The 27531-nt window shown below is 37.9% G+C and overlaps 1 long non-coding RNA gene across 1 annotated transcript in view; it reads right to left on the reverse strand.

The window, feature by feature from the left end:
- The window catches only part of LOC143683612 (uncharacterized), a 46046-nt gene that overhangs the window by 3866 nt on the left and 14649 nt on the right, over positions 1-27531 (reverse strand). Inside the window, exon 2 of the long non-coding RNA XR_013175563.1 lies at positions 9483-9566. This is a non-coding gene — a long non-coding RNA (uncharacterized LOC143683612). The remainder of the gene's footprint in view (positions 1-9482; positions 9567-27531) is intronic.

Genomic DNA, 27531 nt, shown 5'->3' on the forward strand with positions numbered 1-27531 from the left:
ATACAGGTGCTAAGTACATACCTATGAAGTGAATGTTGTTGAATAGAAGAAGCTTTGAGACCACACAAAACCCATGGCTTGTTTTACAGGAGAGGAAAGGGGATGAGTAATGTATTCATCTTCTAGGAAGTTTGTAGAGGGGCTGGGCTGAACCAGACAGGCCCCCTCAAGACTCTTAGCACCTACCCTGCAAAACCCTTTTGAAGGAACCTATCAATAGCTGAATTTCCACTTAACTCATCTTGCTTTGAATCATGTGTGGTGGTCATTTGTTTTTTCCCTCTAGAATACATTCTTCCCTTCTGTAATACAGTACTTTGATTTTTCTTGAGGGAACAACCCAACCCTGTCTTGGTTCATGCAGTTTGGTTGGAACTGGACCATGGTTCCCAGGGTGGACACATGACCCAGGTTGACCAAAGCATTGCATTCTCTTGGTCACAGTGACTGGTTCTGAAGGAAGGTATATGATCCAAGCCAGACCAATGAGACATGATTCTAGGATTTTTGCCGGGAGTATTAGGAAGGAGAAATCCTCACCAGGCTTTTTAAGCTGGTAGAACATAAGCTTGGGGTTGCTGACTGCCATCTTTCCCACCACCTAGGAAGAGGCAGCCTGAGACCGAAGCCAATACAGAGGAAAGCAGAGCCTGGAGAAGGCAAGAGACAGAGGCCTGGTGACATTGACTGAACCAACAAATCCAGATTTGCCTGAAGGAAGATCAGTCCCTGATTTCAAATAATTTCCCTATTTGCTTAAGCTGCTTTGGGTTTGGCTTGTAATGTTATGAATCCTGACAAAAACATCATGTGACCCAGGTACTATGGCCACAACTACTGGATCAAATAAGTCCCCAAAGATAGCTGTTGAAGAGAACTTATCCTCCATGCCTCATGTTTCCATAGAGAAGAGGAGCTTTTACTCCTCAGGGAAAAAAGTACTGTAGGAAAACTTGGGACCTCTTTCTTTTGCACCTCCACAACATGAGGAACGTGTTGTCTGATTGCTGGGTTTGGGAAGAAGATGATAAACATGTTGCCCACACCCTTTCTTTTTTTCTTTTTTGTTGTGTTCTGATCTTTGCATACTCATGTTTCCTCCCCCACAGGGGGGAACCTGTTCCTATGAAAGAGGCTAGCAGAAACCCCTTCTGCCTGCAACTGGGTAAATCAATTTAATCCAGAGGGGGACTGTAGGTAGAGTAAGCCATGTTCTTTAATCAGTTTTATCAATAAAGCTGATATTTTTGACCTCTAGCTGCCTGATTCATGCATCTGCTTCTCAGTGAGCTCAGAATTTGGAAAGGCCCAGAAGGGTGTAATTATCACCCCATAAAACCCAACATGCTAATTTTCTGTTCAGAAAACTCTGAGATGTGGGCATGAGGACTGCCCTTTGGGGGCTAAAATAACACATGGAGATCAAATTTCTGGTTTAGCCAAGGCTCTGGGCTTAAAGGTAATTGTAGATCAAGCAGGTTCTTGACTGAGGCAGTTCGTGACAGCTACAGTTGTTCAGCAGGATTTTAACTGGCAGGAGCCTGAGTACAAGGGCCTCTGGGGCAGGCCTTGACCTAACCTGTGTGAGCACAGCATTGACCTCAGCAGGCGGCTGGGACAGGGAATAGATTACTGGGCAAAGAACCCTTCTGTCCAGGGAAGGCTTACTTCAAAGCGGGCAGAGCTTTAACTTATAAATGTTTAGGCTCTGCTAGCAGAATATTTGGCTTCCTATTGTCCCTCTTTCAGCAAGGTTTTAGGCTTGGACTTTAAGGAGCCAAGACAGCTAAATTCTGTGGGATATCCTGGAGCTCTTGTTTATGAGAATCTACCCTTTTTACATTGTGAAGTAGAAGTCACAGGGTTAGCTGCCCCAAACCTGTTTTCCTGTAGGTTGTACTGAGCTGCATTCAAGGGCAAGGCAGGACCTGTACAGAGGCTGATCTCTTGAATCCGTTTGGCTTGTCACATGCTCACACTATCAGTGCCACCGTACGTTGGCTCTGATTTGTTAACTGCATAAGTCTTGATCATGGCTTTGGATTTAGGGAGGCCAGATCTGACTTTACCCATAGAAATACCCACATATTTTATTAATGAAAAAAAAATTAAAAGAATGGAGCCCTTTTTCTATAGGAGATAAGCTTCTTTGTGCACTGAGGTAGAGAAAGCTCACGAAACCCCAAAATTAAACAGGCAGTAGTGATGGCTATGCCTGGAAGGCTGCCTCTGAGAAACAGGTTTGCTCAGGACATCAGGAGGAACAAGCTTGTTTTAAAAAAGATGCTTCTGTCCTGCAGTCAGGTCAGAATCACTGGATGACTGAAAAGCAAATAAAGGAAGATGGACTGATTAAGCTGAGGGGAGGCAGGGAGATTTTTTAAGCTAAAGATGTGGTCTTAGCAGACAGACAGGATAGATAGGAAAGGAAAATGAGTTTCTGAAGATCTACTAGTTAGATATTAAAAGGAAGAAGAGATTCACACATATGGATACTTGAGGGGAAGTTGAGGAAATGTTACTAAGCAGTAGGAAAGAATAAATTATTTTTAAAATGGTGCAAGGACACTGGTCATCTCTGTGGAAGAAATTAAACTGGATCCTTAACTCATACCATATACAAGAATAAATTCCAGGGGTTAAAAGCAAATCTTTATAACTTTCAGAAGAAAATATAGAATATTAGAATAAGAAATGATGGGTTCAGGAATATATAGGTTATTAAGGAAATTTTTGATTAATTTGACTATATTTGATTGATTTTACTACACTAGATTGACTTGACTAAATTATGTACAATAAAAGACAAGGGGGTACAAGGTTAGTTGGGGGTGCAAGATTCCTGGTCCATGCACACCCCACCCCCCCCAAAAAAACAAGCAAAACAAACAAACAAAAGTTCAAAAAATGATACTGCAATAACGAGACACTAACATGGAAAAATATAAAATGTGACCCTGCCACATTGGATACAAATATATATATATATACTGCAAAAGACAAGCAGAATGAAGAAAAAAAAAGATAAGCCACAGACTAGGGAAGATATTTGTAATGTATAAAGTCAAGGAAGGATTAGTACCAACATTACAAAAGCACTCTTTCACATTAATAAGGAAAAAGAAAAAAACTCAATAGAAAAGTAGAAAAAGTAGAGTAATAACCCAACAGGGCATTTCACAGAAAAAACATGAATGTTTAATAAACATATGAAAAGATACCAAATTGCACCAGTAATCAGGGAAATGACTTTGGGGAGGCTAAGATAGGGAAGGCAGAGAAGACCTCTTAGAAAAGGTACTCTTAGACTGAGACCTAAATGGAAATTTAAGGAAAGCAGCCAGTTCTGGAAAAAACATTCGAGGCAGGAGGAATAGCAAATACAAACGACGATGTGAAGGAGGAATATTAGGCTTGGTTGAGGAGTAGAAGAAAAGGTCAGCGGTGGAAATGTGTAGTTAACTATGGGAAGCTGCAGTAAGAAAGCAGACAGAGGACAGATCATTCAGGGCCTCAGAGGCCAGGGCGAGGGTGTGAAGTTTTATGCCATGGCAATGGGAAGCCACCCAAGTTTTTAATGAAAGAATGATGCAATTGAAGAAAAAAGCAGCACATGGTTCATTTCACTAGAGAATTGAAGTGCTTGCTCAATATACCCAAGACCTACCTCTCCATGTGGGACTTGCTTTAAAAGTAGATTTGAACACAGAATTTAGAGATAAAAAAATTGAATTGGAAAATTTTATGTTATATATATTTACCACCATACAATTTTTAAAAGAAAGAAAAAAAGTAGATTTGAGGTGGCCAGGAGTTTAGAAGTAAAACGTGAAAGTGGAATCCTAGAGATCAATTCTGAGGTCAGGTAAGACAGAATGACTCCATCCACAGTCCATTTTTGGTGTACAGACTTAGGCTTTGTGGAAGGAACACTCTGAGGGGAAATTAGACAGGCCTTTCTTTTTATTCTTTGCCAAAGGCAAAAACTCTGCCTCTTAGTTTCCTAGACCTTACACCCAAAGCATGAGGATTGAAGAAAGATATAAATAAATGGGAACGTCTCAAAATTAAACACTTTTGTGCATCAAAGAAATTCATCAAGAAAGTAAAAAGACAGCCTACACAATGGGAGACAATATTTGAAAACAATATATCAGATAAAGGTCTAGTATCCAGAATAAATAAAGAGATTATTCAACTCAACAACAAAAAGACAGACAACCCAATTACAAAATGGGCAAAAGACTTGAACAGACACCTCTCAGAAGAAGAAATACAAATGGCCAAAAGGCACATGAAAAGCCAACTTCCCTGGCTATTAGGGAAATGCAAATCAAAACTTCAATGAGATATCATCTCACACCCACCAGAATGGCCATTTATCAATAAAACAGAAAATGACAGTGCTAGACAGGATGTAGAGAAAGAGGCACACTTATCCACTGTTGGTGGAAATGTCAAATGATACAACCACTGTGGAAGGCAGTTTGGCGGTTCCTCAGGAAGCAAAGTATAGAATTGCCATATGACCCGGCAATACCATTGCTAGATTTCTACTCAGAGGACGTGAGGGCAAAGACACAAATGGACATTTGCACAAAAGCAGCATTATTTACAACTGTCAAGAGATGAAAACAGCCAAAATGCCCATCAACAGATGAGCAGCTAAATAAGCTGTGGTATATACATAAGATGGAACATTAGGTAGCTGTAAGATGGTTTAAATTATGAAGTATGTAACAACATGGATGGACCTTAAGGACATTATGCTGAGTGAGATGAGCCAGAAACAAAAGGACAAATACTGTATGGTCTCACTGATATGAACTAACATTAATGAATGAATTTGGATAATTTCAGTTAAGAACAGAGATCATCAGGAGATAGAAATAGGGTAGATATTGGATAATTGGAACTGAAGGGATACAGACTGTGCAATGGGACTGATTGTAAAAATTCAGAAATGGATAGCACAATACTACCTAACTGTAATGCAATAATGAAAGAAGACTGAATGAAGCTGAATGTGAGAATGATAGAGGGAAGAGGCCTGGGGGCACAAATGAAATCAGAAGGAAAGATATACGATAAAGACTGAGATGGTATAATCTAGGAATGCCTAGAGTGTAAATGATAGTGACTAAATGTACAAATTTAAAAATGTTTTGCATGAGGAAGAAGAAAGGAATGTCAATAATGCAGGGTATTGAAAACAGATGGTAATTAATGTTTTAAAATTTTAATTATGTGTGAGACGAAAGCAAAAAATATCTGGTACAAAATTTATATTTTGACTAGTGCATTTCCTAATATAATTTATGTGGACAGCTTAATTGAACACCAAAACTACATGGAACCTTGAGTAGTGCATGAGATTTTGTAGGTTTGTCCAGAGTGATGCCTTGATAAATCCCAGAAGGATTCGAACAGTGAATAAAAAAGTATTTGCAAAGTCCCCTTGGGGAAATGGTGAGAAAGGGGAAAAATTCAACTTCCCCAAGTGGAGAATTCTTGATATTCTCAGAAGCAGTGGGGACAACCAAAGCAACAGGCTGAGCCCCCAATCTTGTGGTTTGTTCATATGAAACTTAATCCCACAAAGGATAGGCTAAACCTACTTAAAATTAGGCCTAAGAGTCACCCCCAAGAGAACCTCTTTTGTTGCTCAGATGTGGCCTCTCTCTCTCAGCCAACATGACAAGCAAACTCACTGCCCTCCCCTTCTCTACGTGGGACATGACTCCCAGGGGTGTGGACCTTCCTGGTAAAGTGGAGCAGAAATCCTAGAATGAGCTGGGACTTAGCACCAAGGGATTGAGTAAACCTTCTGACCAAAAGGGGTAAGAGAGAAATGAGACAGAATAAAGTGTCAATGGCTGAGAGATTTCAGAGTCAAGAGGTTATCCTGGAGGTTATTCCTACGTATTAAATTGATATCACCTTGTTAGTCAAGATGTAATGGAGAGGCTGGAGGGAACTGCCTGAAAATGTAGAGCTGTGTTCCAATAGCCATGTTTCTTGAAGATGATTGTATAATGATACAGCTTTCGCAATGTGACTGTGTGACTGTGAAAACTTTGTGTCTGATGCTTCTTTTTTTATCTACCTTATGGACAGATGAGTAAAACATATGGATTAAAAATAAATAAATAATAGAGGGAACAAATGTTAAAATAAATTTAGTAGATTGAAATGCTATTGATCAATGAATGGGAGTTGTAAGGGGTATGGTATGTATGTATTTTTTTTTTCTGTTTTCTTTTTATTTCTTTTTCTGAATTGAGGCAAATGTTCTAAGAAATGATCATGATGATGAATATACAACTATGTGATGAAAAAAAGAATGTTCATATTGTATGTTGATTGGTTTTATTAATAAAAATTTTTTAAAAAAAGCAAAAAATCTCTGCCCCCACCACAGGGGATTTCTCTTCCTCTGAGTTTGACTAAGAAAAGGGATGTAGTTCCTAAATTCCCCCTTTGTTTCCCTCCATGATAACACCTGTCTCTTTGTTGGTTAGTGAGAGAAATAACAAAAGTAACAAACAGGGATGTCAAAACTTAAAACATGACTCTCATTCAAATTTAGAACGAACACATCAAAATGTTATTCAACTTGTTAAAGAGGGAACAAGTAAGGTGTATGTGCTGGTTTGAATGTTATGTAACCCAGAAAAGCCAATGTTTTTTAAATCCATGCTTGTGAGAGCAGACCCATTGTGTGTAGGACCTTTTGATTAGATTATTTTTGTGGAGATGTGACCCACCCAATTCAAGATGGGTCAAAATCCTTTTACTGGAACCCACTATGAAGAGAATAAAGACAGAAACATATATTAAGTGAAGAACGCAGGAAGAGAGAACCACCCAAGAGACACTAAAACAAGAACTGTAGGACACAAAGAGCTCTGAGAGGTGTCCTGAGAGAAGTGACCAAAGACACAAGGAACATAAAAGCAAAGAAACCCAGGGGCAGGACACCTTCCCATGTGATGGGAACTCCGGATGCCACCAACCTTTCTTCAGTGAAAGTATCTTGTCGATGCCTTAATCTGTACATTTCCATAGCCTTAGAATTGTAAATTGTAACTGATAAATCCCCATTGTTAAAAGCCAACCCATTTCTGGTATATGGCATTTAGGTAGCTTTAGCAAACCAAAACAATGGGAAAGATGTTTCAAAGAGCCTTTTGAGGAACTGGGTGTTTGAGGAAGTAGGAAATTGGTTAGATACAAAACCATTCAATGTCCTGGAGGGTAATAAAAAACTGTAACTTTGCGGTTTTTTTTTTATACCAGACAGAAAATATTTGAAACTCTACTAGATAGAAATTTAGGCCTTTAATCAATAGTAAATAGAAAGCAAACAAAAGTATATTCCCTGGTCTATGCCAGTAGTAGGTCAAATCTGGCCCTCTGTTTTTGTAAATAAAGTTTTACTGGAACATAGCCAAGCCCTTTCATTTACGTATTTTCTAAGGTACTTTTGAACTCCAAATACAGAGTTGAGGAGAGCATACAGCCTGCAAAGTCTAAAATATTTTCTAGCAAGACCTTTACAAAAGTTTGCTGACCTCTGCTAGAGAATGAAGTAATCCTTGAGTGGGTTTCTTAATGCCTTAAATGACACTAAAAGGACTACTGAGGCAGGCTAGAATAGGGAGAGAAGGGAAAGAGAGAAAACCATGAAGGAGCCCTTGAACAAGGACTGTTAATCAAGGTCAGCAGGTCAGGTCTGGTACAAATGCCCCGCCCGGGGCTATGCACTTACAGGAAGCAGCAGCCAATATGTCTAAAGCCAAATGACACCAATCTCAATGAGTCACTTTTTGAGAAGGGTGGAACCAAATGACCCAACAAATGCACTGTCCACCACCAGGGAGAGGGGAAGGAAGAAGAAAAGGCCTGAACAAGGAAGGGGGTATGTGTGTGTGGAATTAGTAAAGCTAATCCATTAAAGCAAGTGGCCCCACATTGCCTACTGCCTCTCACCCTCCATCTTCCTTTACTTGTGAGAGTGCCCACATGCTCCTTTTCTTTGCATGTGTGCTTAATACATTTCTAAAGTGCCTTATTATTATTATTATTGCATGGGCAGGCACCGGGAATTGAACCTGGGTCTCTGGCATTGCAGGCAAGACTCTGCCTGCTGAGCCACAGTGGCCCACCCCTTAATAAATTTCTTACCTACTTGCCCTATCTGTGCTGTGCCTCTGAATTCTTTCTTATGGCATAGCCAAGAACTTAATACACCAAAATCCAGTAACGCTACATTGTCTTCGCCTGGTCTTACTTGTAAATTTTTAATAATTTTTCTAAAAAGATGTTAGGCTTATATTAAAGGTGAATAAGATTGAGGGGGATGTACAGTTTCATGTATCCCACTGACTGAATTCACAATTATAAATAAGATCTCACATGAACTATTCAAAGGTTTGCTATTGGACACAGAGTTGATAGTAGAGGGGTACAGGGGAAAACTAAAATTGCATGCTATAGTCAATAGTTAACAGGAAGTCCTCAACAGTACCAACTAATAGGGGAGGGGGACAGGTGATTAGGATGAATTTTGATTTGATATTTGGTGAGGCTGTGCTTGTCAATTCTTTGTCTCTTCGGACCAATGAAAATTGTCTAAAATTGAGAGGGCTGCTGATTGTAAACCAAGGAGGCTACTGTAAGACATGGTTTGTTTATTTTGGACATTATCCATGATGCCCAACAGAAGGAGGGAGCCAACAGGAACAAAGACTGAGATGCTGAATGGCCAACTATGATACATTTATATGATAGAATATGGTGCAGCTACAAAAAGGAAGGGCGTCAGGAGGCACGCAATGAACTGAATAAACCTTGGGGACAATGTGTTGTGCAAATAAGCCAGAAACAAAAGAACATATTTGCTAAGGTCTCTTTTAGAAAGTATCTAAAAGAAAACTGGAGCCAAGATTGTAAGCCCTTATTGCAGCCACACTTAGTTTGAAGCTGTAAGTGCATTTCTAGATTCTGAGACACCGAGCTATATGTGTATCAAGTGGTATTTCCCTGGAACTTTGAGTAACTCTGTGTTACCTAAGACCCAGAAAAGAAGTGCTGCAGCCCTGAAAGTCAGCACAGCTATATGCAATAACAGTTAAAGTAACTGAAAAAAGAGATCAGGCCTTAATTAGAGATAAAAATGAAGCTAATCTGGCTGGGACTAAGGTAAATCAGAATACAGGGTAAAAGATGGTAGTGTATGTACTTAGATCTTCACATACGATGCGAGACAAAAGGCAGAGAGGTTTATTATGTCTAGAACCTAAATTTTCTGTAACATACAACCTAAATCAACAAACTTCTTGATCCAGAACAGAACTGAGGTGTTGCAGTTCTGTATAGCTTAATGTAATACCCAGATACAGCTCCGACTATGGTAGGCTGATAATTAAAAAGTATTGGTAAAGGGCTGTGTGATGATGGCTCAGTGGCAGAATTCATACCTGCTATGCCAGAGACCTGGGTTCAATTTCCTGTGCCTGCCCATGCAAAAAAAAAAAAAAGTATCGGTAGAGTCCCTTGAGAGTCTGAAAGAAAAAAAAAGAGAGAGAGAGACTATTAAACTTTCCCATCCAGAAAACCCCAGTACCTTTTCAATCACTGGGAACTTCCAAGAAAATAGGGCAAGGCTTTGATTTTTTTTTTTCAAGCCCTTGATTTTGAGGTTTGCCATTATGACACTTATTTTTATAACGGAAAAGCTAAGACTATTCATAACGAGGCCTAACAGCTGCTTTCAGGAAACCTCTTCTGTTGTTCAGATGTGGTCTCACTCTCTCTAAGCCCAATTCTGCAAGGAAAAACATTACCCTCCCCCCTACATAGGACATGACATCCAGGGGTGAAAGTCTCCCTGACAACGTGGGGCCTGATTCCCAGGGATGAGTGTGGCTCTGGCACTTTGGGATGGACAACACCTTCCTAACCAAACGGGGGAAAAGAAGTGTAATGAAATAAGGTATCAGTAGCCAAGAGAGAATAAACAGAGTCAAGAGGCTATTCTAGAGGCTACTCTTATGCAAGCTTCAGTTAGATAGTGCTAATTGCTGTGGTTTGCTTAAACCCCAACCAACATCACTTCTGTTAACTCTTAAGAACACCTAGGGCTAGAATTGAGACTCTATAAAAGTTTCATGCACTAAATTTGCTCTCCTGGAACCTATAATTTCCAGAGGATTCCTAGGCCAGATAAATCCTGAAACCCAGAGGTACCAGCCTCTTCAAAATTATCAACTAGTGACATTCCCCTATCCTTTAGTGTGGACACCCCTTCTCAACATGAAAAGAACTGGCATTTCCTTAAGATCCCTATGAATTGGGAGAAGGATCAAAGGAGAAGGAGGAATTAAAACAGAGCCAATAGGACGTAACAAATGAGTATGACTGCTGAATCACCGTACTGATATTTCTTCTAGCCTCCAGTATTTTGAAGTAGCTAGTAGGAAAAATCTTAAATAGTGGGATGGTAACCCACAACAAACTCTGAAATCTGTTCTGTAACTACTTGTTGAAGTATACTTTGAAAATTATTTCTTTTTCTTTCTTTTCTTCTTTGTATATATATATTAAACAAACAAACAAAAAGATGTTAGGCTTAAAAAATCTTGGCATTTTGGTTATTATCTCTGGTCTTTAATTTCTAAATCCCACCGTCCATCCCCCATTACTCCATCACCACAAAATAGGAACCACTTCAATACAAAGCATCCCAACTCTTTTCTCTGAGGGTAGAGCTTATGAAAACGTCCTATCAAGTGCAAGCAGACCTGAAAAACAATTAGTGTTAAATAATATCCTTTATAGTGCCTTCTTTGACTCATTCTGAGTAAGGGCTCATTCTAGAACAGTCTAGGATATTCACATGGGAGGTTTTTTGGGGGGAGGTCTCCTCAACTTTTCTCAATTAAGTTCTAGAACTGCTGCAAACCATAAGTTGTGAGAGAGCAACGACGTTGTCTGCTTGAGTACATAGTAGGTGCTCAGAAAATATTTGTTGATTGATTGACTGATTGAGCCAATAAAAGAATCAGCCTTTTTCCCCGTGACAGCCCTATGAGTTACCAAGTTTTGATGACAGAAGCTGCCACCTGCAGGGAAAAGATGGAACTGCAAAATTCAGAACTGCAGAACTGATGAAATCCAGCTGATTTATAGGAAGATTACCAGAGAATTAATTTTCCTCCATTGGCTTTAGGCAGAATTAGGCAGCCCTGAAAGTTAGCATAGCCATATAGAATAACAGTTAACATTTTGCCATTCCCAATTAAGTAACCCTGAGCCAGTTCTCTAATGATATTTTAAAGGTCTTTTGAGCACTTATTAAGTGCCCAGGGTCATTTCACACTACCCAATTATGCCATAGATGTCTCTATTATTCCCACTTTACAGATGCGGATTCCAAGCCCAGAAAGCTAGCCCAATCTTACAAAGAGAGCAAGTAGCAGAACTACAGATTTGAACCAAACATTGTGACTGCAAAGTGGATGCATTTATAAGTTCATGAAGTCAGAAACGAAAATACAGGTTATCATGGGCCAAGTGGGGGAGGGGAATGGGGAGTTAAGGTTAATTGGTATGGAGTTTCTGTTTAGAGCAACATAAGAGTTTTGAAAATGGATGATGCAGATGAAGGCACAACTTTGTATATGTAATTAACTCCAATGAATTGTATATTTGGAAAGGGTAAAAAGGGGAAATTTTAGATTTATTTAAATTACCACATACACACACAAACGAATTATACTACACAAATAGGACACTAAAATTAATAACATAATTATAATAATATTGCTTTGTGGATTGTAACAAAGATACCACATTAATGGAAAATGTTAACAACAGGGAAACTCTGTGTGTGTGTGTGTGTGTGTATGTGTGTGTGTGTGTGTACGTTGGGGGAGGAGGTATATGGGAACTCTACTTCCTGCATGATGTTTCTGTTAACCTGCAACTGCTCTAATAATAAAAAAAAATTACCAAATGAGTGGTTTTAATCATTTCACGATACTGCCTCTCTAAGCCTGATATGAAAAATATGATTACATGAAATATATAGAAACATGGCAAGTTGAACCCATGCAATTATCTCTGCTCTTTCCTGAAACACAACTAAAAGGATAGTAGAGGTATAAATTCCATAGGACAAAGAATAGAAGACTAGATAACTGTTAATGAACTATGACCAAACCGACCTAATTGACCTTAAAAAGGCTCAGGAATTAGAGGTCCCAGGTACCTTGGGAGGCCCCGTGGGTCAGAGGGGACTAAAAACAGATAATTAATTGCACTTAATGCCACGAACTGTTAGACTCAGATCCCCCTCCTTGTGACTCCTTTGTCCCAATCCCTACATAAGATTAGATGTTTCTTCTCTAGAGAACTTGCTCTAGAGGAGCTCTAACTTCAGAGACAGCCAAAGAAAAGCATGGGGGTAAGACAACATGCTATAATCAGAGGGGTTAAATTAAAGTGTGCAGCTAAAACTCTTAACATGTTTTTAGTAATCATATTGTTGAGTCTGAGCACTATACTAAGTGTGTAATGTAGGATAAAGCAAATAGTATATTATGCTTGAGTTGCTGAGGCCCAAGCTTTCTGACATGGGAGAAAAGAGGCACATAGAGAAGATCAAAGTGGTTAAGCAAAACTCCTGTACTCCTGATTTTAACTGGACATTTCAGTATGAGGGGTTTTATCTTGAAAGAATACATATTTCTTAGTTCTATCCACTGAAATGGCATGAAACAAAACCAAGTAAGGTTACCACATCGAACAAATAAACAAATACTCAATGAAGTATAAATATAAACCACGCAATATTTTGGACATAGTTACACTAGAAAATATCAATTGTTTACCTGAAATACAAATTTTACTGAGCATTCTTGCCCACTGGCACCCCAGTTATTCCTCATGGGACTGGAAGTTCTAGCCAGATAAATTAGGCAAAAAAAAAAAAAAAAAAAAAAAGAAAGAAAGAAAAGGCATCTAAATTGGAAAGTAGCACTCTCACTATTTGCAGATGATATGATACTATACAAAGAAGGTCCCGAAAAATCTAAAACAAAGCTATTAGAGCTAATAGCTTTTCTGAATTCAGAAAAGTGATGGGGTAGAATATCAACATGCAAAAATCAACAGTGTTTCTGTACATAGTAATGAGTAAGTTGTAGAAGAAATCAAGAAAAAAATTCCATTTAGAATAGCAACTAAAAGAATCAAATATCTAGGAATAAATTTAACCAAGGATATAAAGGACTTATAAACAGAAAACTATAAAACATTACTAAAAGAAATCAAAGTAGATCTAAATAAATTGAAGGACATTCCATGTTCATGCATTGGAAGACTAAATACCATTAAGATGTCAATTCTACCCAAAATGATTTACAGATTCAATGCCATCCCAATTAAAATTCCAACAGCCTACTTTGAGAAATGGAAAAGCCAATTATCAAATTTATTTGGAAGGGTAAGGGACCCCAAATAGCCAATAACATCTTGAAAAAGAAAAACAAAGTTGGAAGACTCACACTTCCTGACTTTAAAACGTACTACAAAGATACAGTGGTCAAAACCATTGTGTCAAAACAGCATGGTGCAGACATAAGGATAGATATATCAATCAATAGATTCTAATTGAGAGTACAGAAATAGCTATGATCGACTGATTTTTGATGAGGCTGTCAAGTCCACTTAATTGGGAAAGAATAATCTCCTTAATCAATAGTACTGGGAGAACTGGAAATCCATGTGCAAAAGAATGAAAGAGGACCCCTACTCATACCATATTCAAAAATTAACCCGAAATGCATCAAAGACTTAACTATAAGAGCCAGGACTATAAAACTCCAAGAAAAAAATATAGGGAAACATGTTCAAGATCTTGTGTTAGGAAATGGTTTCTTAGACTTTATACCAAAAGTACAAGCAATGAAAAGAAAAAATAGATAAATGGGACCTCCTCAAAATTAAAAACTTTCGTACATCAAAGGTTTTGCCATAAAAGTGAAAAGCAACTTCTTGAATGGGAAAAAATATGTGGAAACCACATATCCAATAAAGGTTTAATATTCAGTATACACAAAGAAATCTTACAACTCAACATTAAAAAGACAAAGGAACCCAATTTTACAATGGACAAAAGACTTGAATAGACATTTTTCCAAAGAGGATATATAAATGGCTAAAATGCATGTGAAAAGTGCTCAAAATCACTAGCTATTAGGAATGCAAATCAAAACCACAATAAGATATTTCACACCCACTAGAATGGCTAATATTAAAAAAAAAAAAACAGAAAATTATGCTGAGTGAAATAAGCTGGGTAGTAAGGATAAATATTGTATGATCTTACTGATATGAATTAATTATAATAAGCAAATTCATAGCGTGACAATCTAGAATATAGGTTACCAGGGGATTGATTGGAGTAGGTAATAGGGAATGGTGCTTAATTTGTACAGTATCTCTATTTAGGCTGATTGCGAAGGTTTAGAAATGGATGGTGGTGATGGTAGCACTTTATTGTGAATGTAATTATGTTTTTAGATGTGATTGAAATGGGAAGTTTTGGGTAATGTATATTACTTGAATGAAAGAAGATAAAACACAGAACTGTGTAACACAGTGAACCCTGTTGTGGATGATGGACTGGGGTTAATAGTACAAGTATAAGAATCTTCTTTGATGAATTATAAAACAAATGTATGACACTGTTCTTAGTTTGCTAAAGGCTGCCAAATGTAATATACCAAATGGAATGGTTTTTATAAAGGGAATTCATTAAGTCACAAGTTTACAGTTCTAAGGCCATAAGGATGTCCAAACTAAGGCACAAACAAGAGGTTACCTTCACTCAAGAAAGGCTGATGCTGTCTGGAACACCTCTGTCAGCTGGGAACATGGCTGGCATCTGCTGGATGCTTGTTCATGAGCTCCGTTGCTTTCAGCCTCCGTGACCTGTGGGGGTCCCCACTGGCTTCTGCAGGGTTGGGTTTCACCTCTCGGCTTCTTTGGCTCCTTCTACAGGTTTTTCCAGGTTCTTGGCTTGTTTAACATCACATGGCAACACATGCTGGGTTCTGTCTACACATCTGCTCTCTTTATCAGCACTCCAAGCATCTCCAAACATCTGTCTCTGTTAGCTTTGAAGCAACTGGTCTCCAAGCATCTGCATCTGGGATTTCTCCAAAATATTTCCCCTTTTAAAGGACTGTAGTAAATTAATTAAGACCCACCCTGAACGGGTGAAGTCACATCTCCATAGAATCAAAACTCCACATCCACAATTGGGCGTGTCACATCTCTGTAGAAGTAATCTAATTCAAAGTTCACACCCACAATTGGGTGGGTCCATCTCCATGGAAACAATCCAATCAAAGGTTTCCACCCTAAGCAACAGGTCTGGCCCCACAAGACTGGATCAGGATTAAAAAAATAAGGCTTTTCTGGGGTACATAATAGATTCAAACCAGCACAGACACTAATTCAAGGTGTTAATAATATGGTATCTAGGGAAAAACATGGCATCTGGGGAAAAATATCTAATGTAGATTATGGACTACATATAGTTAATAACAATATCTAATAATAACCATATAGAAAATATGGTTAATAATATGGTATCTGGGGAAAAATAGTTAATTAGCACTATTTAATATTCTTTCATCAATTGTAACAAAGGTACCACACTAATGCAAAGTGTGGTACCTTTGCATGACTTTTCTGTAAAGCTACAACCTCTCTAATTGAAATAATCATCATCATCATCATAAAGTTGAATATAACAGCTCCTGTCCTTGAAGATGCAAGTTTAAACAGTTAATAGGATTTTTAAAAAATCAACTGAGCATCTTTTATCTGACAACCCTACAACCAAGCAGCAGAGCATCCATAGCTCCTAAATACTGTGGCCTCCAAATATTATTTCCGATGAAAAGAAGCATTACTCCTAGGAGAAATGGTTGATTCCAGCTCAGAACTGGAGAAGATTATTATAGAACATTTTTTCATATTACAAAGTGAGGATTCTATTTAAAAAAATAAAATAAAATAAACCCACAAAACTATTAGGATGGTGTCAAAGAGTCTCAAGCATCTATTTGAAAAAGCTCCCACTGGCTAAACATGGGACAATATGAGTATCAAAGATAACTGCAGTGGATTGAAATATTTCAAACATATTTAAATCCATGAGTTCACAATGGTGTTTTAAAAAAACCCAACTAATTGGTTACTTTGGGAGAATGCTAAGGAAACTAGTCATTTTTCTGAAACTTGGTTAATAAATGGGAATAAATCAAGTATTTATACTGCCTTTCCCACATAAACTACTCTGGGTAACCAAAGACTTGAAGGGAAATTTCTCTTTGCATCACATTCCAGTCAATAAATAAAAGGTGACAGGCTTCAACTAGCACTATTTGTAACCCCTAAAGAGTTAGTGTATGTAGGCCTAGCTGTCCAACATGGAGCCACTAACCACAGGAGGCTACTGAGCACTCAAAATGTGGCTTTTTTGGATTGAGATGCACTGAAAGTGTACATTCACACTGGATTTCTGAGTCTTAGTTAAAAAAAAGTAATGTAATGTCTCAATTTCTGTAAATGTACCTGTAAATGTAAAATGCCTCAATAATTCTAAAATTTCTAATGTTGGATATTTGGGGTTTTAATAAAATATATTTAAATTCATTTTACCTATTTATTTTTGCATTTTTCTTGTAGCTACTGGATAATTTAGAACTATAGGAGGGACTCACATTTGTGGTTTACAGTATATTTTTGTTATACAGTGTTACCCTAGAATGATCACCATGGCCCCTGGCATCACAAGGAGAGATGAAGGAATGAGGCCTAGAGAGGTATAATAATTCCAAGTTTGAGGACCCACTCGGTATCAGACATTTATTAGAAGCTGAGAATACAGGATTACCAATACCCAGTTTTTGCCTTTGAGGTGCTTTAAGTCGGGTGTGAAAGGTAGGCAATGTAGGAGGGGCTAACTCTTCCAACTATACTCCAAGTTAGGCATTTTCTCTGTTATCCAGATTCAAGAATTGAAATTCTGAAAGGTGCAGTCACTTGCACAAGGTCACCCAGCTAATAAGGGATGGAACAAGATTATCAGCTGGACTGTCTTGTGCCAAAGCTCATGTGGGTCTACCTCTATGGCAGGTTAGGAAAGTGTATTGGGTTGAAGGATGTCCCTCCAAAATCCATGTCCACCCAGGACCCCAGAATGTGACTTTATTTGGAAATAGGGTCTTTGCAGATGCAATGATTAAGATGAGGTCATACCGGATGACTGGCATCCTTATAAGAATGCCATCTGAAGACCACAGATAAGATACAGAAGGAAGAAGGTCACGTGGAGATGGAGGCAGAGATTAGAGAGATGCTGCCATAAACCAGTGAACACCAAGGATTGCCAGAAACCACCAAAAACTAGAAGGAGCAAGGAAGGATTCTTTTCTAATGCCTTCACAGGGAGTAAGGCCCCACTGACACCTTGATTTTGGCCTTTTGGTCACCAAAACTATGACAGAATAAATACCTGTTGTTTTAAGCCACTCAGTTTGTGACAATTTGTTACAACAGACCTGCGAAACTAATATAGAAAGGAAGGTCTCCTGAAGAAAGTGAGATTTAAAGGATAAGTAGGAGCAAATAAAAAAATGGACATTTCTTCTGTCTATCTCTGAAAGGTCTGCTTAATATGACCCAGTAATCCTGGGCTACCATGGAAAGACTCTGTTTCTGAAACTTCAAAATTGATAACCAGACATTCGAGAATAAACTTGGAATATGTCATTGGTAACAGAGTCCAGCAGGAGTTAGAAACAGGGTAAGATAATGGGTAATTGGAGCTGAAGGGATACAGACTGTGCAGCAGGACTAGATACAAAAACTCTAAAATGGACAACACAATAATACCTAATTATAAAGTAATCATGTTAAAACACTGAATGAAGCTGCATCTGAGCCATAGGTTTTTGTTTGTTTTTGTCTATCTGGTTGTTTTTTTTTGTTGTTTTTACTATTATTATTACTTTTATTTTTTTTCTCTATATTAACATTCTATATCTTTTTCTGTTGTGTTGCTAGTTCTTCTAAACTGATGCAAATGTACTAGGAAACGATGATCATGCATCTATGTGATGATGTTAAGAATTACTGATTGCATATGTAGAATGGTATGATTTCTAAATGTTGGGTTAATTTCTTTTTTTTCTTTTTTCTGTTAATTAATAAAAAAAATTTTAAAAAATTTAAAAATTAAAAAAAAAATTGATAACCAGACTCAAATCATCGTGACCAGTGACCTATGTAATTCTACTCAATGGAAGCTACCTGGGCAGCCAATTAACTTCCGTCTATGTCATTCCTTCAAAAAATTTTAACCACAGGGAGATGTATTTTCAATAATTTCCCAAAGTAAGTCTTCTTAGAGTACAGTCACAGAGGATTAAGTATTTAGTCTAATATCTTTAGACTTGAAAAATTTCACAAGTGTTTTTTTTTTCTCTGCTTCCAAGTCTAGTTTGAGCAGCAAACTTTGGGCAAGACTGGGAGGGATTTTTGCCCTGTTTTCTAAGTGTTTTCCTGATGGTAATATTGAAATGCTATAAGAAGGGGAAATAATTTTTATAATTTATTTTATTCTTGAAATTATTTAGTTCGTAATTGAAAAGTAACCATGTACAATAGATTGAAGAACTAATCACTTTCTATCCTCCTTTCCCAGAAACTGCTGTAATTACCAATTTCTTATGTCTTAAAGAGTACATATTAAGAGGAAACCTTTTTGGTCCATTCATATTGGGAGAGGATGAAAGTTAGGTATGACTAATGTTTTACTCTCTCACTGTAGTATGCAGCTGCCCTTTGAGGCAGACTTTGTCATTAGATTCAGATCATGAGGACTCTCATTTGTTAAATAATTCACAAATTATCTCTGAATAAAAGAGGTAGCAATTAAAGTCTTTGTCCAAAGGCCTTGATAAACTTCTTTTCTCATAGGGCCATCTATGTTTCCTCCTAATAAACTGACAATAATGGAGAGATTTGGGTAATCGAGGGTTTTGGAATTAAGAGTTTGTTACATGTATAATAATGTCTGAAGTTTCTAGAATACTCTAAACTTTTTGTTGTCTTCATAATACATTCATACATGTCAGATCATGGATCCTTCTTTCGGGTGGGGGAGTGCATGATCCGGGAATCAAACCTGTGTCTCCCGCATGGAAGGTGGGCATTCTAAGCAGATCATGGCTCTTTTAGGTATGGAAAACATGCTTGTGGCTGTGTGGTTGATGTATTTGGCGCACAGACTTATTTAGCTTTTATGCCTGCTTTTCTTTGGTCTCCATGTCCTTTCCAATAAATTTGGGCCATAAAAGGTACACATTCCAAAACAAGCTGTAGCAGAACTGCCTGACCCCATGAGGGCGAAATGAGGCCAGGTCAGACCTCAAGAAGAATTTGCTAACAGGCTGTCAGGAAGGGGTACATGAAAGAGGAACTACCTGCAGGTTCTGAGGTCAACTATGAAAACAAATTTATGACACAGAAACTCAGAAATAGAAGTGGAAGAGGAGGAAGCAGTGTCTCTGAGAGGTACTGAGAAGTCAAGCTCACTTCTATTTTTTGAGGCTACCCATTTGTGCTGGTTTGAAAGGAAGTATGTACCCTAGAAAAGTCATGTTTTAATCAAAATCCCATTTCGTAAAGGCAGAATAATCCCTATTCAATACTATAAGCTTGAATCTGTAATTAGATCATCTCCCTGGAGATGTGATTTAATCAAGAGTGGTTGTTAAGGGTGGGCCACGGTGGCTCAGCAGGCAAGGACGCTTGCCTGCCATGCCAGGGGCCCCGGGTTTGATTCCCGGTGCCTGCCCATGTAAAAAAAAAAAGAGTGGTTGTTAAGCTGGATTAGGTAGAGGCATGTCTCCACCCATTTGGGTGGGTCTTGATTAGTTTCTGAAGTCCGATAAAACAGGAAACATTTTGGAGAATGAAGGAGATTCTGAGAGAGCAGAATGATGTAGCCATGAGAAGCAGAGAGCCCACCGGCCAGTGATCTTTGGAGATGAAGAAGGAAAATGCCTCCCGGGACTTCATAAAACAGGAAGCCAGGATAGAAAGCTAGCAGATGACATTGTGTTTGCCATGTAGCTTTCCAGAATAGAGAGAAACCCTGACTGTGTTTGCCATGTGCCTTCTCACTTGAGAGAGAAACCCTGAACTTCACTGGCCTTCTTGAACCAAGGTATCTTTTCCTGGATGCCTTTGATGGGACATTTCTATAGACTTGCTTTAACTGGGACATTTTCTCAGCCTTAAAACTGTAAACTAGCAACGTATTAAATTCCACTTTTAAAAAGCCATTCCATTCCTGGTATACTGCATTCCAGTAGCTAGCAAACCAGAACACATTTTGGTACCAGGAGTGGGGTGCTGCTGCGATTAGCAAATATGACACATGTTGGAATGACTTTTTAAATGGATAAGGGGAAGATTCTGGAAAAGCTGTGAGAAGCTTGATAGAGAAGTCCTAGAATGCTTTGAAGAGACTCTTGGTAGAAATGTGGACTCTAAAGACACTTCTGATAAGGCCTTAGAAATGAGGCATGTGTTATTGCAAACCGGAAGGAAGGTGATCCTTGTTATAAATAGCACATAATCTGGCAAAATTGACTAGTGGGTTTGGCTGGAAGGCTGATTGTAAAAGCCATGAACTTGGATATTTAGCAGAAGAGATCTCCAAATTAAATGTCAAAAGTTTGGCCTAGTTTCTTCTCACAGCATACAGTGAAATGTGACAGGAAAGAGATAAGCTAAGAAGTGAACTCTTGGGTACAAAGAAACCAGAAATTGACGTCCTGGAAAATTCTGGGCCTCCAGAAAGGGAAAACACAGAGAATAGTGCCCTGTGTGAGGACTTAACCAAATGTGGAACCAGTCAGCCATTTTAGAGAAAGCCAGGATTCGACATGGAGTTATCCAGGAAGGATTTGTGGAAACTCCTTATGTCTGATGGGCATGATCCAAGGCTACTGCATACAAAGCAAATGATGAATCCCAGAGTGATTTGATCAGTGAGTGGAAAAGTATTTGCAAAGCCCTTTTCGGGGAATGGTGAGAGCGGGGAGAAATTCAACTTCCCCAAGTTGAATTCTTGATATTCTCACAAGCAGTGTGGACAACCAAAGTTATAGGCTGAGCCCCCAGTCTTGGGGTTTGTTCATATGAAACTTAACCCCACAAAGGATAGGTCAAGTCTACTTAAAATTTAGGTCTAAGAGTCACCCCCAAGACAGCCTCTTTTGTTGCTCAGATGTGGCCTCTCTCTCCAGCCAACATGACGAGCAGTCTCACCACCCTTCCCCTCTCTGCGCGGAACAAGACTCCCAGGGGTGTGGCCCTTCCTGGCAACGTGGAACAGAGACCCTGGAATGAGCTGAGACTCAGCATCAAGGGTCTGAGAAAAACCCTAGAATGATCTGGGGATTAACATCACGGGATTGAGAGAACCTTCTCAACTAAAAGGGGGAAGACTGAAATGAGACTAAGTGTCAATGGCTGAGAGATTCCAAACAGAGAGGAGAGGTTATCCTGGAGATTATTCTTATGCATTAAGTAGATATCACCTTGTTGTTCAAGATGTAATGGAGAGGCTGGAGGGAACTGCCTGAAAATGTAGAGCTGTGTTCCAGTAGCTCCAGTTTCTTGATGATGATTGAACAATGATATAGCTTTCACAATGTGACTGTGTGATTGTGAAAACCTTGTGTCTGATGCTCCTTTTATCTACTATACCAACAGAAGAGTAGAACATATGGAATAAAAATAAATAATAGGGGGAACAAATATTAAAATAAATTTAGTTTGAAATGCTAGTGATAAATGAAAGCGAGGGGTAAGGGGTATGGTATGTATAATCTTTTTTTTCTCTGTTATCATTTTATTTTTTTCTGTTGTCTTTTTATTTCTTTTCCTAAATCGATGCAAATGTTCTAAGAAATGATGAATATGCAACTATGTGATGATATTAAGAACTACTGATTGTATATGTAGAATGGAATGATGTCTTAATGTTTTGTTTGTTAATTTTTTTAATTAATAAAAAGTTTAAAAAGATATCATTCCATTCTACATATATAGTCAGTAATTCTTAATATCATCACACATTTGCATACTCATCATTTCTTAGAACATTTGCATCGATTTAGAAAAAGAAATAAAAAGACAACCGAAAAAGAAATAAAATGATAATAGAGAAAAAAAAACTATACATACCATACCCCTTACCCCTCGCTTTCATTTACCACCAGTTCAAACTGAATTTATTTTAACATTTGTTCCCCCTATTATTTATTTTTATTCCATATGTTCTACTCTTCTGCTGATATAGTAGCTAAAAGGAGCATCGGACATAGGGTTTTCACATTCACAGAGTCTCATTGTGAAAGCTATATCATTGTTCAATCATTATCAAGAAACATGGCTACTGGAAGACAGCTCTACATTTTCAGGCAATTCCCTCCAGCCTCTCCACTACATCTTGAACAACAAGGTGCTATCTACTTAATGCATAGGAGTAACCTCCAGGATAACCTCTCGACTCTGTTTGGAATCTCTCAGCCATTGACACTTAGTTTCATTTCACTCTTGCCCCTTTGGTCGAGAAGGTTTTCTCAATCCCTTGATGTTAATTCTCAGCTCATTCTAGGGTTTTTCTCAGTCTCTTGATGCGGAGTCTTAGCTCATTCCAGGATCTCTGTCCCACGTTGCCAGGAAGGGCCACACCCCTGGGAGTCATGTCCCACGCAGAGAGGGAGAGGGTGGTGAGACTGCTCGTCATGTTGGCTGGAAAGAGAGGCCACATCTGAGCAACAAAAGAGGCTGTCTTGGGGGTGACTCTTAGACCTAAATTTTAAGTAGACTTGACCTATCCTTTGTGGGGTTAAGTTTCATATGAACAAACCCCAAGACTGGGGGCTCAGCCTATAACTTTGGTTGTCCACACTGCTTGTGAGAATATCAAGAATTCAACTTGGGGAAGTTGAATTTTTCCCTGCTCTCACCATTCCCCGAAAAGGGCTTTGCAAATACTTTTCCACTCACTGATCAAATCACTCTGGGATTCATCGGGGCATCACTCTGGACTAACCAATAAAATCTCATGCCCTACCTGAGATTCCAAGTACTTATGACGTCCATCAAACTATCTACATGAGTTATATTAGGAAACGCTCTAGTCAAAATATAAATTTTGTAACAAATAAACATTTTTTGCTTTAGTCTCACAAATAAGGTGACATTTTAAAGTATTAATTATCATCTATTTTCAGCACCCTGCAATAATGACATTCCTTTGTTCTTCTTCATGCAAAAATATTTTTAAAATTTGTACATTGTACATTTCGCTATTATTATACACTCCAGGCATTCCTAGATTATACCATCTCAATCTTTAACATCTATCTTTCTTTCTGATTTCATTTATGTCCCCAGCCCTCCTCCCTCTATCATTCTCACATGCAGCTTCATTCAACGTTTTAACATAATTATAGTACAGTTAGGTAGCATTGTGCTGTCCATTTCTGAGTTTTTGTATCCAGTCCTGTTGCACAGTCTGTATCCCTTCAGCTCCAATTACCCAATATCTTACCCTATTTCTATCTCCTGATGGTCTCTGTTACCAACGACATATTCCAAGTTTATTCACTAATGTCAGTTCATATCAGTGAGACCATACAGTATTTGTCCTTTAGTTTTTGGCTAGTCTCACTCAGCATAATGTTCTCAAGGTCCATCCATGTTGTTACATACTTCAAAAGTTTATTCTGTCTTAAAGCTGCATAATATTCCATCGTATGTATATACCACAGTTTGTTTAGCCACTCGTTTGTTGATGGACATTTTGGCTGTTTCCATCTCCTTGCAATTGTAAATAATGCTGCTATAAATATTGGGGTGCAAGTGTCCATTTGTGTCTTTGCCCTTAAGTCCTCTGAGTAGATACCTAGCAATGGTATTGCTGGGTCATATGGCAATTCTATATTAAGCTTTTTGAGGAACTGCCAAACTGCATTACAGAGTGGTTGCACCATTTGACATTCCCACCAACAGTGAATAAGTGTTCCTCTTTCTCCACATCCTCTTCAGCACTTGTCATTTTCTGTTTTATTGATAATGGCCATACAGGTGGGTGTGAGATGATATCTCATTGTGGTTTTGATTTGCATTTCTCTAATGGCCAGGGACGTTGAGCATTTCTTCATGTGCCTTTTGGCCATTTGTATTTCCTCTTCTGAGAAGTGTCTGTTCAAGTTTTTTTCCCATTTTGTAATTGGATTGGCTGTCTTTTTGTAGTTGAGTTGAACAATCTCTTTATAAATTCTGGATACTAGACCTTTATCTGATATGTTGTTTCCAAATATTGTCCCTCATTGTGTAGGCTGTCTTTTTACTTTCTTGATGAAGTGCTTTGATGCACAAAAGTGTTTAATTTTGAGGAGTTCCCATTTATTTCTTTCTTTCTTCAGTGCTCTTGCTTTAGGTGTAAGGTCCATAAAACCGCCTCCAATTATAAGATTTATAAGATATCTTCTTACACTTTCCTCTAACTGTTTTATGGTCTTAGACCTAATGTTTAGATCTTTGATCCATTTTGAGTTTACTTTTGTACAGGGTGTGAGATACGGGTCCTCTTTCATTCTTTTACATATGGATATCCAGTTCTCTAGGCACCATTTATTGAAGAGACTGTTCTGTCCCAGGTGAGTTGGCTTGACTGCCTTATCAAAGATCAAATGTCCATAGATGAGAGGGTCTATATCTGAACACTCTATTCAATTCCATTGGTCAATATATCTATCTTTATGCCAGTACCATGCTGTTTTGACCACTGTGGCTTCATAATATGCCTTAAAGTCAGGCAGCATGAGATTTTCAGCTTTGTTTTTTTTTCCTCAAGATACTTTTAGCAATTCGGGGCACCCTGCCCTTCCAGATAAATTTGCTTATTGGTTTTTCTATTTCTGAAAAGTAAGTTGTTGGGATTTTGATTGGTATTGCGTTGAATCTGTAAATCAATTTAAGTAGAATTGACATCTTAACTATATTTAGTCTTCCAATCCATGAACACGGTATGCCCTTCCATCTATTTAGGTATTCTGTGATTTCTTTTAACATTTTCTTGTAGTTTTCTTTGTATAGGTCTTTTGTCTCTTTAGTTAAATTTATTCCTAAATATTTTATTCTTTTAGTTGCAATTGTAAATGAAATTCGTTTCTTGATTTCCCCCTCAGCTTGTTCATTACTAGTGTATAGAAACACTACAGATTTTTGAATATTGATCTTGTAACCTGGCACTTTGCTGCACTCGTTTATTAGCTCTAGTAGTTTTGCTGTGGATTTTTCAGGGTTTTTGACATATAGCATCATATCATCTGCAAACAGTGATAGTTTTACTTCTTCCTTTCCAATTTTGATGCCTTGTATTTCTTTTTCTTGTCTAATTGCTCTGGCTAGAACTTCCAACACGTTGTTGAATAACAGTGGTGATAGTGGACATCCTTGCCTTGGTCCTGATCATAGGGGAAAAGTTTTCAGTTTTTCCCCATTGAGGACGATATTAGCTGTGGGTTTTTCGCATATTCCCTTTATCATTTTAAGGAAGTTCCCTTGTATTCCTATCTTTTGAAGTGTTTTCAACAGGAAAGGATGTTGAATCTTGTCAAATCCCTTCTCTGCATCAATTGAGATGATCATGTGATTTTCTGCTTCGATTTGTTGATATGGTGTATTACATTAATTGATTTTCTTATGTTGAATCATCCTTGCATACTTGGGATGAATCCTACTTGGTCATGATGTATAATTCTTTTAATGTGTTGCTGGATTCAATTTGCTAGAATTTTGTTGAGGATTTTTCCATCTATATTCATTAGAGAGATTGGTCTGTAGTTTTCTTTTTTTGTAATATCTTTGCCTAGTTTTGATATGAGGATGATGTGGCTTCATAGAATGAATTAGGTAGCTTCCCCTCCACTTCAATTTTTTTGAAGAGTTTGAGCAGGATTGGTACTAATTCTTTCTGGAATGTTTGGTAGAATTCACATGTGAAGCCATCTGGTCCTGGAGTTTACTTTTTGGGAAGCTTTTTAATGACTGATTCAATTTCTTTACTTGTGATTGGTTTGCTGAGGTCATCTATTTCTTCTTGAGTCAAAGTCAGTTGTTCATGCCTTTCTAGGAAGTTGTCCATTTTAACTACATTGTTGTATTTATTAGCATAAAGTTGTTCATAGTATCCTGTTATTACCTCCTTTATTTCTGTGAGGTCAGTGGTTATGTCTCCTCTTCCATTTCTGATCTTATTTATTTGCATCCTCTCTCTTCTTCTTTTTGTCAATCTTGCTAAGGGCCCATCAATCTTATTGATTTTCTCATAGAACCAACTTCTGGTTTTATTGATTTTCTCAATTGTTTTCATGTTCTCAATTCATTTACTTCTGCTCTAATCTTTGTTATTTCTTTCCTTTTTCTTGCTTTGGGGTTAGTTTGCTGTTCTTTCTCCAGTTCTTCCAAGTGGACAGTTAATTCCCGAATTTTTGCCCTTTCTTCTTTTTTGATATAGGCATTTAGGGCAATAAATTTCCCTCTTAGCACTGCCTTTGCTGCATCCCATAAGTTTTTTTTTTTTTTTTTATTAACGGAAATAAAGAAAAAAAAAAGAAATTAACACAACATTTAGAAATCATACCATTCTACATATGCACTCAGTAATTCTTAACATCATCACATAGGTGCATGATCATCGTTTCTTAGTACATTTGCATCGGTTTAGAGGAACTAGCAACACAACAGAAAAAGATATAAAATGTTAATATAAAGAAAAGAAATAAAAGTAGTAATAATAGTAAAAAACAAAACAAAACAAAAAACCCTATAGCTCAGATGCAGCTTCATTCAGTGTTTTAACATGATTACTTTACAATTAGGTATTATTGTGCTGTCCATTTTTGAGTTTTTGTATCTAGTCCTGTTGCAGAGTCTGTATCCCTTCCGCTCCAATTACCCATTATCTTACCCTGTTTCTAACTCCTGCTGGACTCTGTTACCAATGACATATTTCAAGTTTATTCTCGAATGTCCGTTCACTTCAGTGGGACCATACAGTATTTGTCCTTTAGTTTTTGACTGGACTCACTCAACATAATATTCTCTAGGTCCATCCATGTTATTACATGCTTCATAAGTTTATCTTGTCTTAAAGCTGCATAATATTCCATCGTATGTCTATACCACAGTTTATTTAGCCATTCTTCTGTTGATGGACATTTTGGCTGTTTCCATCTCTTTGCAATTGTAAATAACGCTGCTATAAACATTGGTGTGCAAATGTCCGTTTGTGTCTTTGCCCTTAAGTCCTTTGAGTAGATGCCTAGCAATGGTATTGCTGGGTCGTATGGCAAT

The sequence above is a fragment of the Tamandua tetradactyla genome, chromosome 5 (assembly GCF_023851605.1).
Source record: "Tamandua tetradactyla isolate mTamTet1 chromosome 5, mTamTet1.pri, whole genome shotgun sequence".
In the NCBI taxonomy this organism is placed as follows: Eukaryota; Metazoa; Chordata; class Mammalia; order Pilosa; family Myrmecophagidae; genus Tamandua; species Tamandua tetradactyla.